Source organism: Tiliqua scincoides, chromosome 1, assembly GCF_035046505.1.
Source record: "Tiliqua scincoides isolate rTilSci1 chromosome 1, rTilSci1.hap2, whole genome shotgun sequence".
Lineage (NCBI taxonomy): Eukaryota > Metazoa > Chordata > Lepidosauria > Squamata > Scincidae > Tiliqua > Tiliqua scincoides.
The window spans coordinates 76,677,057-76,689,458 of NC_089821.1; the positions used below are offsets into that span (position 1 = coordinate 76,677,057).

Sequence of the window (12,402 nt, forward strand, 5' to 3'; positions counted from 1 at the left end):
TTCCAGTTTGCAATCGCAAACCGGAAGTGAGGTGCAATCACTCCACTTTCAATTTCTAAAGCTCAGGGAGCCCTGCATGTTGCAAGGTGCAAAAACCAAGATGTTACAAGAGATCTCAGATGTTGCACTGTAATCCCAGGTACCAAAGCAAACTCAGTAGACAGTGGTGATCAAATCCAGGCCTTTATTGTAAATCCATCAGCAAAAGGTGGTAAATCCATCCATGTCTCCAAAGGAGACTGCAGTGGGAAGGAAAAAGCCTCAAAGGAGACTGCTTGCACCAGAAGTGGGGAGAAGAGAAGCATGTACCGCCTCCTTTAGCTGACTTTTATTACAATCTGGGGTTCCCTCCTTGAGACACATACATGGAGACAATTCATTGGTTCGTTACCCATCACCAGTTGTTCTAGATTGCACAATCTTAAGCATACATCATAGACAATTCATATACCCCCAGCAGTTAGCCAATGGCACTGCACGCACAAGTTACCTCACCTCATAACCATCATATGACTTACTGTGGCCTTCGTGTGCAGCCCGTGAAATGCAACATACTTGCCATTGACGTCACGGTGTGTGTGTTCATCAAAAAACTGCTGTGAAATGATTTTCTCTGGGAATCTGACCTTTGCAATGTGTTAATCCGGAAATGCTTTGCTGTGAACTTCAAGCCGAATTTTAAAACTGCTGGATTTTTTTTTCTGTGCTCTGAAGACAAAGGCTTCATTCACTGTGCTTGCATTCAAAAGTATCAACATTGTTCTAAGAGAACATCTTGTGGCAGGCTGCCCAATCCCAGCCAAATGCTTGTGAGACTCAAGTTGAACATGCTATTTGTATTTCAGGTAAGCATTCTTGCTAAACCTCGACTGATAACACCTTGTATCATGCGGAGGGTCATGCAGGGCTCCCCGCACCCCCTGGAGGCTGCTGCAGGGACTGGTAAGTGGACACCAGTCCCTGTCTTCCGCGCTCCCTACCCCTTAAGGGGGCAGAGTCCAGGACCCTCAGGCTAGGGTGTCACGACGCCCCAGTTTGAGAACCACTGCCCTATACAATGTATAGGATTGTATCCCTAATAGGGAGACAATGGCCCAGTAGGTCAAGGGAGCTGCCAGTTTAAAAAGTTTGGGAACAACTGCCTTACCCCCTTGCCAAACCCTCACTCAATAGAGCTACTGGGATCTGTGCCAGTGAAGTCATTGGCGCAAGTCCTATAAGCCCCATGTTGGGCTTCTGGCTCCAAAAAGAGAGTTAGGATATGGCAGAGGCCTCCTCTGCTGATCCTGCACCCTCCTGGCCTTGATCCACCCTGTTCTGCCCTCTCCCATCCCAAACCCCTCCCCACCCTCTCCCGACCCCTGCACCACTTGGCACAGAACTTATATGCACCAGCAGCCATTTATTGGTATTCAGTGCTGTTGGGACAGTACAGGCTTTCCCTCCAGCACTCCTAACACTGTGCCGCAAATGTGCTTTATTTGTGACACCCTGCGCCAATGCAGACGTCACTGCACGAGTAGAGCTGTCAAGTAGGGTTAGGCCATACTTGTGGTATTCAATACCACATGTAGAGTTGGTTGGCAACCTTCAGTCTCGAAAGACTATGGTATAAGCCTACAGCACCCGGTATTCCCAGGCGGTCTCCCATCCAAGTACTAACCAGGCCTGACCCTGCTTAGCTTCCAAGATCAGACAAGATCAGGCATCTGCAGGGTAACAGTTGCTGTAGGGTAACATCTTGTGTACAAGTATGATGATAAAATGGGTCTTAAATGGGGAGACACTTGGATATTCTGTGACACAAAACCCTCAGGATATGGAAAGCCACATCTTTGTAACATACACTCATTCCATGGACAATGTCCACTGCCACAGGGGTTTCTGCACATTTCGTCTGACCTTAGACATGAGAAAATTGCTACTGAGTTTAGAACCACTTACAAGAAAAACAGCTCTGTGAACAGTAAATGTCCTCCAAACTCTAGCTTTTTCGTATATTGCCCACTGGTTTTAACACAGCCACCTTTGCAAATGAAACATTTTAACACACATGACCTTGATTGCTATAGCAACAGTATTCCATGACTTTGTGTTAGATACTGACTGACCTACATTATTTATGGGAATATACTTAAGCGCAAGTACTGAAACTTCAATTTCACAATACCACTATCAGAATAGACCATGGCTTCAACTGATTGCTAACACTGTCAGTGTAAACCAAGCTGTTGTATATTTAAGTACCATAATTGGGGGAGGGGAAGGAAATGGCAAGTACTGCAGGTGCTACAACACAGGATGCCATTCTGTGCAGCAAAGGCAACACACAGGTGCTGCACCAAACAGCATCTCCTGTGCATTGTTGCCACTGCCCAGATTGCCTCTGATGGCAAGTAGGAGGGACCACTTACATGAAAATTGCTGCACCTGCAGTACTTACGTCCCCCCCCCACTATGCTATTGGTTAAGAGTGAGGTGGTGATGAGTCATCACTGTTGGGAGTGTTACAAGTTCAGGTTTTACTAATTACTTCATGATTAAACAAATGTAGGATAGATCTACCAAAGACCATTAGGAAGGTTGTATGAAGGCTCTAGTTTAGAAGCAGTATGTCACTGAATACCACCTGCTGGTGAAGCAACAGTGGGAATCAGCTATTGCTATGCTTGTGGTGCTTCCCAAAAGCACCTAAGCATGATGTTCAGCAAGATGAACTTTTAACTAAATGGGTCTAGCAGGGATCTTCTTATGCTCATGACGATGGCATCAGATGAATAGTTAATGAACAGGGCTGGCCCATCCATGAGGCCAGCTGAGACATTTGGCATGCTGCCTCAGGCATCAGGAGGTCTTGGGCCAGCCCTGTTTATGAAGAACATCTGTTGAGAACTCTAACTAATAGCCCCTAACAGTGCCTTTACTTTTCCCAAAAGATATCTGTTTTGTTCAAGGAGAGGTGTTGTTTGTTGGGGAAGTTGGTGCTAAACAGATTGGATAATATGTTGCTGAGATTTCTTTTTTCATATATTTAAATAAGATTAGTTGAACTAGTTAGAGATCTGGAATCCTCACTAGAAAGACAAAGCACAAACATATGTGCTCTGTTACCATCAGAAAAAAAGGAGTGGCAATAACTTTGCTCTAATTGGTACATGACATCTTTTGCAGAATAACAAATGAACAAGGCACGTGATCTATATGAGTAGAGTTGCTGGAACCCAGAATTCACCTGGTCACGCACAAAAATTGGAGTTTGGGCAATGCATTGGCATGCTGGCTGACATATATGCCAAGTCTATCGTTTCATTGAGATGGAAATCGGCAAACATTGAAAGCATTCTTTCTCCAAAGTCCTGCAGGAATCTGTCTATAGCCGAACCAATTTCATAAACATTTTCTTAGATGTGCCCAGCAGATGTCATGATGCTTGCATTTTAAGAAGATTGCTACGCTATATGGGAATGGAAGGCAGCTTTGTTCCAGATGTTGTTAATATATAGAGGGAGTGCCTATACAGCCAGACTTATTTGGAGAGTCAATTTATCCACTTTGATCATTGGTTATGAAACCAGACCTTACAACAAAATTGCAAGTCAGAGGTAGTTTTTCAGCCATGCACTCTGTAAATGCCACAGGATGAATTTTTCTTAAAAGAGTGGTTGTTGCAGATAATATACTATTAGTAGTTGTCTCAGCATTCTGCATCTCCCTAATTCTATAGCTGGTAAGGCCAGAACTAATGAGGACCATGATGCACCTGAACTACTAACAGCTCAATCCTATCTAACTCCCCATGTGGCAATGGAGCAGCATTAACATGGTGTTACCTGTGTCCCATGGGGCAGTTTTGGTATCTGGAAGCCTCCTTGAGGGAAGAGAACATTTCTTCCCTTCGTCTGGGGCTAAGCCCCCACTGCTGCCATGGGTCAACTCAGACTGCACCAGCGATAGCACTGGAACAAGTCCATGTTGAGCAGTGAAGTTGGATTGGGCCCATGAAAGGGGTTAGGAGTTCAGCAGATGTCGCTGCAACCGAACCCCCAATTTCCTGGGCCCAATCAACCCTCTTCCATGCCCCTTCACTTCCCCGTTCCACCTACCCCCCACCCCATTCCACTCCCTCCCCCTCAACCTCCCAATCCCTGTGTGGTCCTACTGATGGTGGTAGGCATCCAGTGTCCATTGTCACATAGACCTGGTGGCCCACCTCTTGTGGCAGCTGCCAGTTGCGCTTGCTGGTGTTGCATTGTGACAACTGTGAAATTGTTTATGCAGCCAGTTTGCACATTCCAGGGGCATAAACGGTGCATAGGATTGGACTGTTGCTGGAAGAATTTCAAAAGATCTCATAAGCAACATTATTATAGTTTTGGACTGTTCAAAGTTTTTGCCACATGTACAGGTCAAGCAGTGTTAACAGATCTGTGTTCTCCGGCCACATTCAGACCTGGGCTTCTGCTCTTGTCAGCAGAGGGTAGTGCTGAATGTCTGAAGGGTTCTTCCATGCCATATGGACCAATCACTCTCCCAGTTCTACAGTGCTGCATTTGAGCTGCCCTTTCAGAAAAGTGTCAAACATGGGGAGATGGTCGGCATATTCCTGTTTGCTCCAGTCACACCTTAGCTTCCATGGCAGAAATAACATCTGCATAAGGCTTTGATTGTCCATATATCTTTGTAGGGCTTACTTACATTCTAAACCTCGAAATGGGCCAAGGTACCTATTATTTGGATTGTGATGAAAATCCTACAACCAACACACGCCATGGAAAATATTGTCTTGGATTTTCTTGAGCCTGTTTAGTAAAATTCTACAAAGAGTCCACAGGCTGGTACCTGCATCTTAACCCTTGCAGCAACTCTCAGTTTGCATACTGTCATATGGATAGTATTTAATACACATTCAGTGCAATCAGGCTGTAAGTGCCCGTGGAAAATAAGCAAAGCTTCATCAAGACTCAGCCACAGAGTTGGAAATGTAATTGTCCCTATATCAGTATGTCAAACTTTTGTCCGATGCTGGTTTTAAGATTATGTCCTTCAGAATCTGAAAGGGAATATCTTCTCCAGATAACAACTGAACAAAAACAATAATAGTTAAGTCATGTCTGACTCTTCATGGCCCTATGGACCACAGCATGCCAGGCCTCCCTGTCTACCACTAACTTCCAGAGTTTGTCCAAATTCATGTTTGTTGCCTAGGTGACACTATCTAACCATAGCATCCTCTGCAGACCCCTTCTCCTTTTACCTTCAATTTTTCCCAGCATCAGAGTCTTTTCTAAAGAGTTCTCCCTTCTCATGAGATGATCGAAGTATTTAAGCTTCAGCATCTGTCCTTCCAATGAACAGTCAGGGTTGATTTTCTTGGAGGATTGACTGATTTGATCTCCTTGCAGTCCAGGCGACTCTCAAAAGTCTATGGACCAGATAACTATGCTAGTATGCATACTGGATGCTACACATATTTGTTGTTATGATACACAGAACATTTTTCAAGTACAAAACATATTTATCCTGTATTGCATATTTTCTAGTTTCAGGGTGGTAAAAATGCATCAGTGCCTGATTTCTTTTTCGCTTCATCTGTTTTTTTGACAAATATTTTCAGAAATTAGAGAGGAGAGTGAAATCAGTTTGCATCACAACATTCATATGATAAGGGGATAGCGGGGAAAGCATTACTTTTGGAACTGTAAGGGCTATGCCCACTGGGACTGGGAAAGCAAAACACATATGAACAAAAAGAAATTAAATATTTTTTACACATAGGATATCTTTTTTACATCTTTATCTTTTCAGATCTTTACAGTGAGGAACAAATTGAAGAGTATGTTTTTTGTCTCCTGCTTCTGTTCCATATTATTGGAACATGCATCTGTTGCATAGTATCCTGGAACTGATTGTGTTAGTGATTATCCACACGTATGTGATAAGAACCAAAACCCAGGCATGTGTTTCATGCAGTTCAATACTGGTCACTTTGTGGATATTCCCAAATTTTGCAGTCCACTGTGTCATTCATATTTTCACTGATTTTACATAGAAAATCAACATGTAATTTCTTCACCACCATTCCTAACACTGCGTTTTGTTGTGAACTTGCTGTTTGTGTCTGTGGGTATATATTCTATTCACCTTTTGATGCCTGTTTCCAAAGTCTTCTATGGAACTTCCATTATTGTTATTTTCACAGCATAATGCAGAGTGTTCTTAGGGCCGTAAATGTGTAACATGGTCCATTCTGTTTATTCAATAGTGGTTCAGGGGTGGACTGTGAAAGGGAGTAAAACTGCAATAGGACATGGGGGTGTTGCCAACTAGGGTTAGTGTCACTCAGTGTGGGGTGGGGAGAGGGTGGCGATGGGGGCAGGTGGAACGGAGCAGGGAAGGGGTGAAACAGTGTGGGGGGAGAGAGTCTCTGGAACCCAAGACTACTGGGCTTCCCAATGTGGAGCCTAGGTCTACACGCCCAATACACCTGGCCTCTTAGTCAAGCCAGCCAGGAAATTTCTGACTGCCTTCCTTTGGTGACACCCCCTTGATGGTGTAACCTAGTGTGATCTGCACGCACACACACACACACACACACACACACACACACACACACACACACACCCGCAATCCCCTAGTGATACCACTGGGAGGTGGAAGAGCTTTAGAACTGTGCTTCTGCTGTGGTTCCACCCTCAATCAATCAGTCTTCCCCATGTACTGTTTTCAAGAGAAATATAACTATCAGAGAAATATAACTATGCAGAGACGCCTGCTTTGGCTTGGTCATGTTGTGAAAATGGATGATGTCCGGATCCCAAAGAATCTCCTCTATGGAGAACTCGTGCAAGGAAAGCGCCCTACAGGTAGACCACAGCTGCGATACAAAGACATCTGCAAGAGGGATCTGAAGGCCTTAAGAGTAGACCTCAACAAGTGGGAAACCCTGGCCTCTGAGCAGCCTGCTTGGAAGCAGGCTGTGCAGCATGGCCTTTCCCAGTTTGAAGAGACACTTGGCCAACAGTCTGAGGCTAAGAGGCAAAGAAGGAAGGCCCATAGTCAGGAAGACAGATCAGGGACAAACTGCACTTGCTCCCAGTGCGGAAGGAATTGTCACTCCCGAATTGGCCTTTTCAGCCACACTAGACGCTGTTCCAGAACCACCTTTCAGAGTGCGATACCATAGTCTTTTGAGACTGAAGGTTGCCAACAACAACAACAATATAACTATCAATTGAAACTTTCAAAATGGCATACAAGAGGGGAATAAGGAGTAGAGCTGTGGAGGGGCAAAGTTCTAAAGCCCCAGTTCTAAAGCCTCCCCACCACAGTTTGGCTCCTATTTGTGAGCCTTCTTGGATCCTAGTTTTAAAAAAGGAACAAACACACTGGGCCATCTTACACATTTAGGGAAATGCATGGCCTGCCTTAACTTCTTGACATAAGGAATACAGGACAAGGGCCTTTCTCGATAATCTTAACAGGCAGAGGGCTCATGTGGGGAAAGATGCTCACTGACATATTTCAGTCCCAGACTACAAAGGGGCTTAAAGGCCAGATCCACCACCTAGAACTGAATCTTGAAATGACTACATAACTATGTAGTTGTACTTCCATTCATCTTTTGACACACATCAAGAGGGAAGCTGCAGAATTCTACATTCTCTGTAGCTTCTGACCAGTGTCAAAAGCATCCCCATTGGGAGTGTCTTGAAATAGCCTGAAATAGAGATTACAAAGGGTAAATGGTCATAGCAAGCTCCCAGCCCTCCATAGAGTAAATCAGATTGCAGTGATCAGCTTTGCAATGAAGTTGAATAGTTTTCTTCTGAACCCAGCCTGTTTTGCTTTTGAATGCAAGTTTTGTGAATACTGTGGGCAGACTGGCGTTAGTATGCAGGCAGAGATGAATATCAAGAGAGCATTGCATAGCATTAAAATACTAAGTACTGTGAAAGCAAACACTGCCTCTTAGGGTTGTTTTAGATCACCCTTGAAATCTCCAATCACAGAGGTCTGCGTTGGAAGCTGCATAGTCACTGAAGGGTGTTATGTAGTCTCCAATGTTGGGTGCCCTTTCTTCTGTGCCCCAAAGAAACTGAGAGGCCTCATGTGACTGACTTTATATGAACATAACAGGAGGGAGTCATGTCATACAATCAAGATCAAAATCCCATGCAGGTAAATTCAAAAGTAAGCTCCAGAGAAGTTTGTGGTAGGCTTGTTCCCAAATAAGTGTACACAGGATTGCAACCTACACATCTTAAGTTTGATCCTATTCACAGACTTCAGTTTACAAACATTGTAAGCAGGAACGTGAGCTATAAAAAGGGAGGGGGGAATCAAGGATTTCACCCTCAGTCCCAGCTTTGTTTTCCTGAGATAGTTCCTCTTCCAGAAACCAGACCTTCAGTTCTTGGCTCAGCCTTAACCATCATTCCCTTCTGCAGATCTTTGTCTCATTTTTGCACATGGTTTAGTAGTCACTCAGATTAAAATCAGGGTCCACCAACAATGGGATGAGTTCATAGACAGACAGATCTGCTTGCCAGACTCCCATACTTAGCTGGAAATGATGCTTCCAAATGTGTTCAGAAGCAACATTTACTGCTAGACTCATGGGAATTTTAATTTTTTTTTGGGGGGGGGGGCCTCCCTGTCTCTGAGTGCTCTCAATGACTCCTTGTCCCCTTTTGGCAAAGGTAAGAGTTTTTTTGTTTGTTTGTTTGGGAGTGAGTTTGTTTGGAAAGGGGAAGGCTCCATGCAAATCATCTGGGTTATTGTGAGGTTTTTCACAGAGAGGATCATTAAGGGATCATGATCTCTTTGAAGGCACAGTCTGAGATGGGGACAAGAACCCATCACAGCAGTATTCTAAAAAATCAAATATATATTCAAAATGAAAGCTGGGGTGGGGGAGACAATGTCAGTCTGAGTCACAGCACTTTGTAGTCAGTCCCCTGAGGACCTGACACCCTATGCTCATTCACTGATTCCCCATTTAATGCCCCCCCCAGCCGCTATGATAAACATTTCCTCTCTGAAGCAAAGAGCAGTTTGAGGAGGGGGCAATTTGGATGAGGGTTGTGGTTCAGAGGAAGAGAGATTCCACCAGCTCACCTGCTGCTTTTAGAAAGAAAAAAAGATCACCTTGGGAGCTCCAATCATGGAACTCCCATTTCTTGTCTCATTTGGCCCTGAGGAGCCAAATGAGATGCCTCTTTCAAGCTCCCTCTCCACTTTGACTCCAGCCTTTAATCGGAGCATGCTCACAGTTTGTTAAACAAAAATCAGCCAGTCAGTGTGTGATCTTGACTGGCTGCTCCTCTCTTTTCATTGTCTTCCAGCTGCTAAGCTCTATACATGGCAGGTCAAGTGGGTCAGGCAGTTATCTGCCAAGGATCTCTTGCAGCTTCTGTAGCACCACTGAGCCAGAGTTTGTTCCATCTCAGCCAGACGGATGACTGATTTCGACTCAACTAAGCCCATAGATCACCGTGAGCTGCAGGCAGCCAGCAAGCATCGGAACTTACATTTTCTAGAATCCAGGGTCCAGTTTCTTATCCCCGCCAGCTTCTACTGCTGCTTTAATGACATCACTTCAGGAACAGAGGGATGGTTTGTTATCAGTGTGGCTTCCCTTTGTCTCCCGCTGATTAATGTGAAGCACACAGAGCATTCACTCTGACTAATCTTGTGCATCTGAGATGCTATCCCATTTACACATCAGTAACATCAGACAAGGTGCTTCCTGCCTAGACACTTTTAAAAGGGATTTTGAGCAAAAAGAGAAATTGTCATCATGCCAGTCAGTGGCTGGGAACCTACACTGCAGCACAGCAAGCCCCAAAGCAGGCCTAAGACAGCACATCACTGACTCCAGAGCACATATCAAAGAAACATTTGGGCACAGCCAGGTGCCTCCCAAATTGACAAGCACTGACATACATATATACTTATATACTGCCCAGAGCATTCATAACAACCCAGCATTTAAGCAGCAAGATCATGAATGCAGTGCTCTAGAAAGCCTGGGTTTTCAGCCAGAGATTCATCGGGTGGTCAAGCTAGGCACCTTATTCCCTCCAACAAAAGAGGGACCTGCTTGCCTGATCTCTTTTGTACAATAGTGTCACCACTTCAGAGGGTAGCACTAGTTATTAACTTCCTCATTTTCCCAACCTGTGTGCAGTCTACACCTTAAACCCATTTTGGTTTCTGGCTGGCATTCCTGGGAGCCGGGTGGGACTCCACTCTGCAAAGGGTGAGGTCAGGCTAAACTCTTAAGATAGGTCATCTTTATTTGGTGGGCTGCTGTGAGATACAGGAAGCTGGACTAGATGGGCCTATGGCCTGATCCAGTGGGGCTGTTCTTATGTTAGGAAGTGACAGGAAGCAGACATTGAGGACATATAACTGCAGGAGGTGATAGTGAAAATACAAACAGAAAGTCCTCTGCCATCTACTTCCTGTTAGTGTTCTCACTATTGTCTCCTGTAGTTTTCTTCTAGCAACTATGAGTCTAGGTTCTCACTGTCTTTTTCCTGTTTCAAAATGAAAGGAAGCAAAACCTTCCTTTTGCAAACCATTAGCAAATGAAGAGAGATGAGTCATGAGTGTGACCAGGTAATTTGAATACGGTTTCCTACTATCCACATTTTTGGGTATCTATGGTAGCAGCAGGAACTATCCCACATGGATGTGGGGAGACACCTGCAATTCCATAGAGGACAGCTGATGAGACAGCAGTAGCAGAGGTGTTCATTTCGGGTGAGTAAGATAGGATTACAGCCAAAGTTCTACTGAACAGTCTGGGCTTATTTCTGAGTTTGAAAAAACATTGTTTTCAAACATCTCTTGCAATAAGACATCCAAATAAAATTTTTGACAAATGTAAATGTGGAACTGGGGAGTAAAAACAGTCTACTGACTCGCTGGTTGTCTTCGTAATGTAGATGGCACTGGAAGCCACAGGATTCGATGAGGAAACCTAAGAACAGGCTGAAAAGAAAGAATCGCTGCTGGGGGAGGACAGCACTTGAAAAACCCAAACAGAGAGAGTGAAGGCTGATGAGAACCTTGCCAACAGAAACACCGAATAAGCATACACCAGCCGACCTTAGGTGTTCTGTACCTGTACAACCCTCACCAATGCCAAATACAGAACCTAAACATCTGCACCATCAGTATGCTGGTGACACTCAGCTCTATCTCTCCTTTCCACCGGACTCCAGGGTGGCTGTCTCTGTCCTGGAACACTGCCTGGAGGCAGCTGGGATCTGGATGAGGGCAAACAAGCTGAAATTAAATCTGGACAAGACAGAGGTCCTCCCGGTGCAGAAATTCATGATGCAGGTGCTGGACTATCTGAATGGGGATGCAGTCCTGCTCTGAAGGGGTTGCAGTCCCCCTGACAGAGCAGGCCCACAGCTTGGGGGTTATCCTGAACTTACAGCTGCTCCTGGATGCCCTGATGTATGGGAACCACGGAAGATCTGGCGAGGAGGTAGAATGTGGTGTCTGCAGTGGCCCCTTTAAGTGTTAAGGCCTGGGCTTTCAGCAAAGGGTGTGCTGCACAGCAAAGGGTATTGCCACTGAAGGCAATAAGGCTCTCAGGCATAAAAGCACCACTGAAGGGAGAGTTTGGTGTGTGTTGTAGGAGGAGTGAATGTTTGAAGGAGAGGAGACTGACTGACTGACCTTGGACTGTGACCTGGCATAACATTTATGGACTCTGATTTGGCACCTTGCATTGACTAACTGGCCTACCTGGAATCTGACCTTGGATTGTGACCCGGCATATTGACTTTGGACTCGGATTTGGCAACCTTCATTTATTGGACTGGGACCTGACACTTACGTGTGCTGGCTGCCCTGGTGAATTAAACAAGGGAAACTAACCAGCCTTCAGCGGGCACGATACCCAGTGGGGAGGAGTTTTGGCAAGACACCTGGTGTTGGCTGAGGCGCCAGCTGCAACCAAACCTGCCTCAGTCAGAGCTGGTCACAGTGGTCCATGCCATGGTGACATCAAGATTAGACTATTGCAATGCACTCTATGTGGGGCTTGTTAGCTCTCTGCTCAATCAAAGCCAGAGACAAAGCTAACAAGTTTGGTTCAAGGAAAGTTGCAGGCAGCTGAGTCAGCAGAATTACACTGCACCTGTGCCTGCCACACCCTAGTTAGCTGAGCAGACTCTGATTGGGTTCTCAGACTACTTAAACCTCAGTCTTCAGCTCCACCAGTGCAGTAGGTGAACACTGTGATACTGCTGCTGGAGACTTTGATGACTGGATATCTGTGTATGTATATGTTGTTACTGACCTTGGAAGGATGGACAGACTGACTGGGTTTTGTGGATACTGATTTGGATAAGGAATTGCTGGACTGCTTTACTCTACATG

General features: G+C 45.1%; 1 pseudogene; it reads right to left on the reverse strand.

Annotated features, from left to right (window-relative positions):
- Positions 1-1,614: 1,614 nt before the first annotated feature.
- Positions 1,615-1,734, reverse strand: LOC136638281 (5S ribosomal RNA; annotated as a pseudogene).
- Between the last annotated feature and the right edge of the window lie 10,668 nt (positions 1,735-12,402).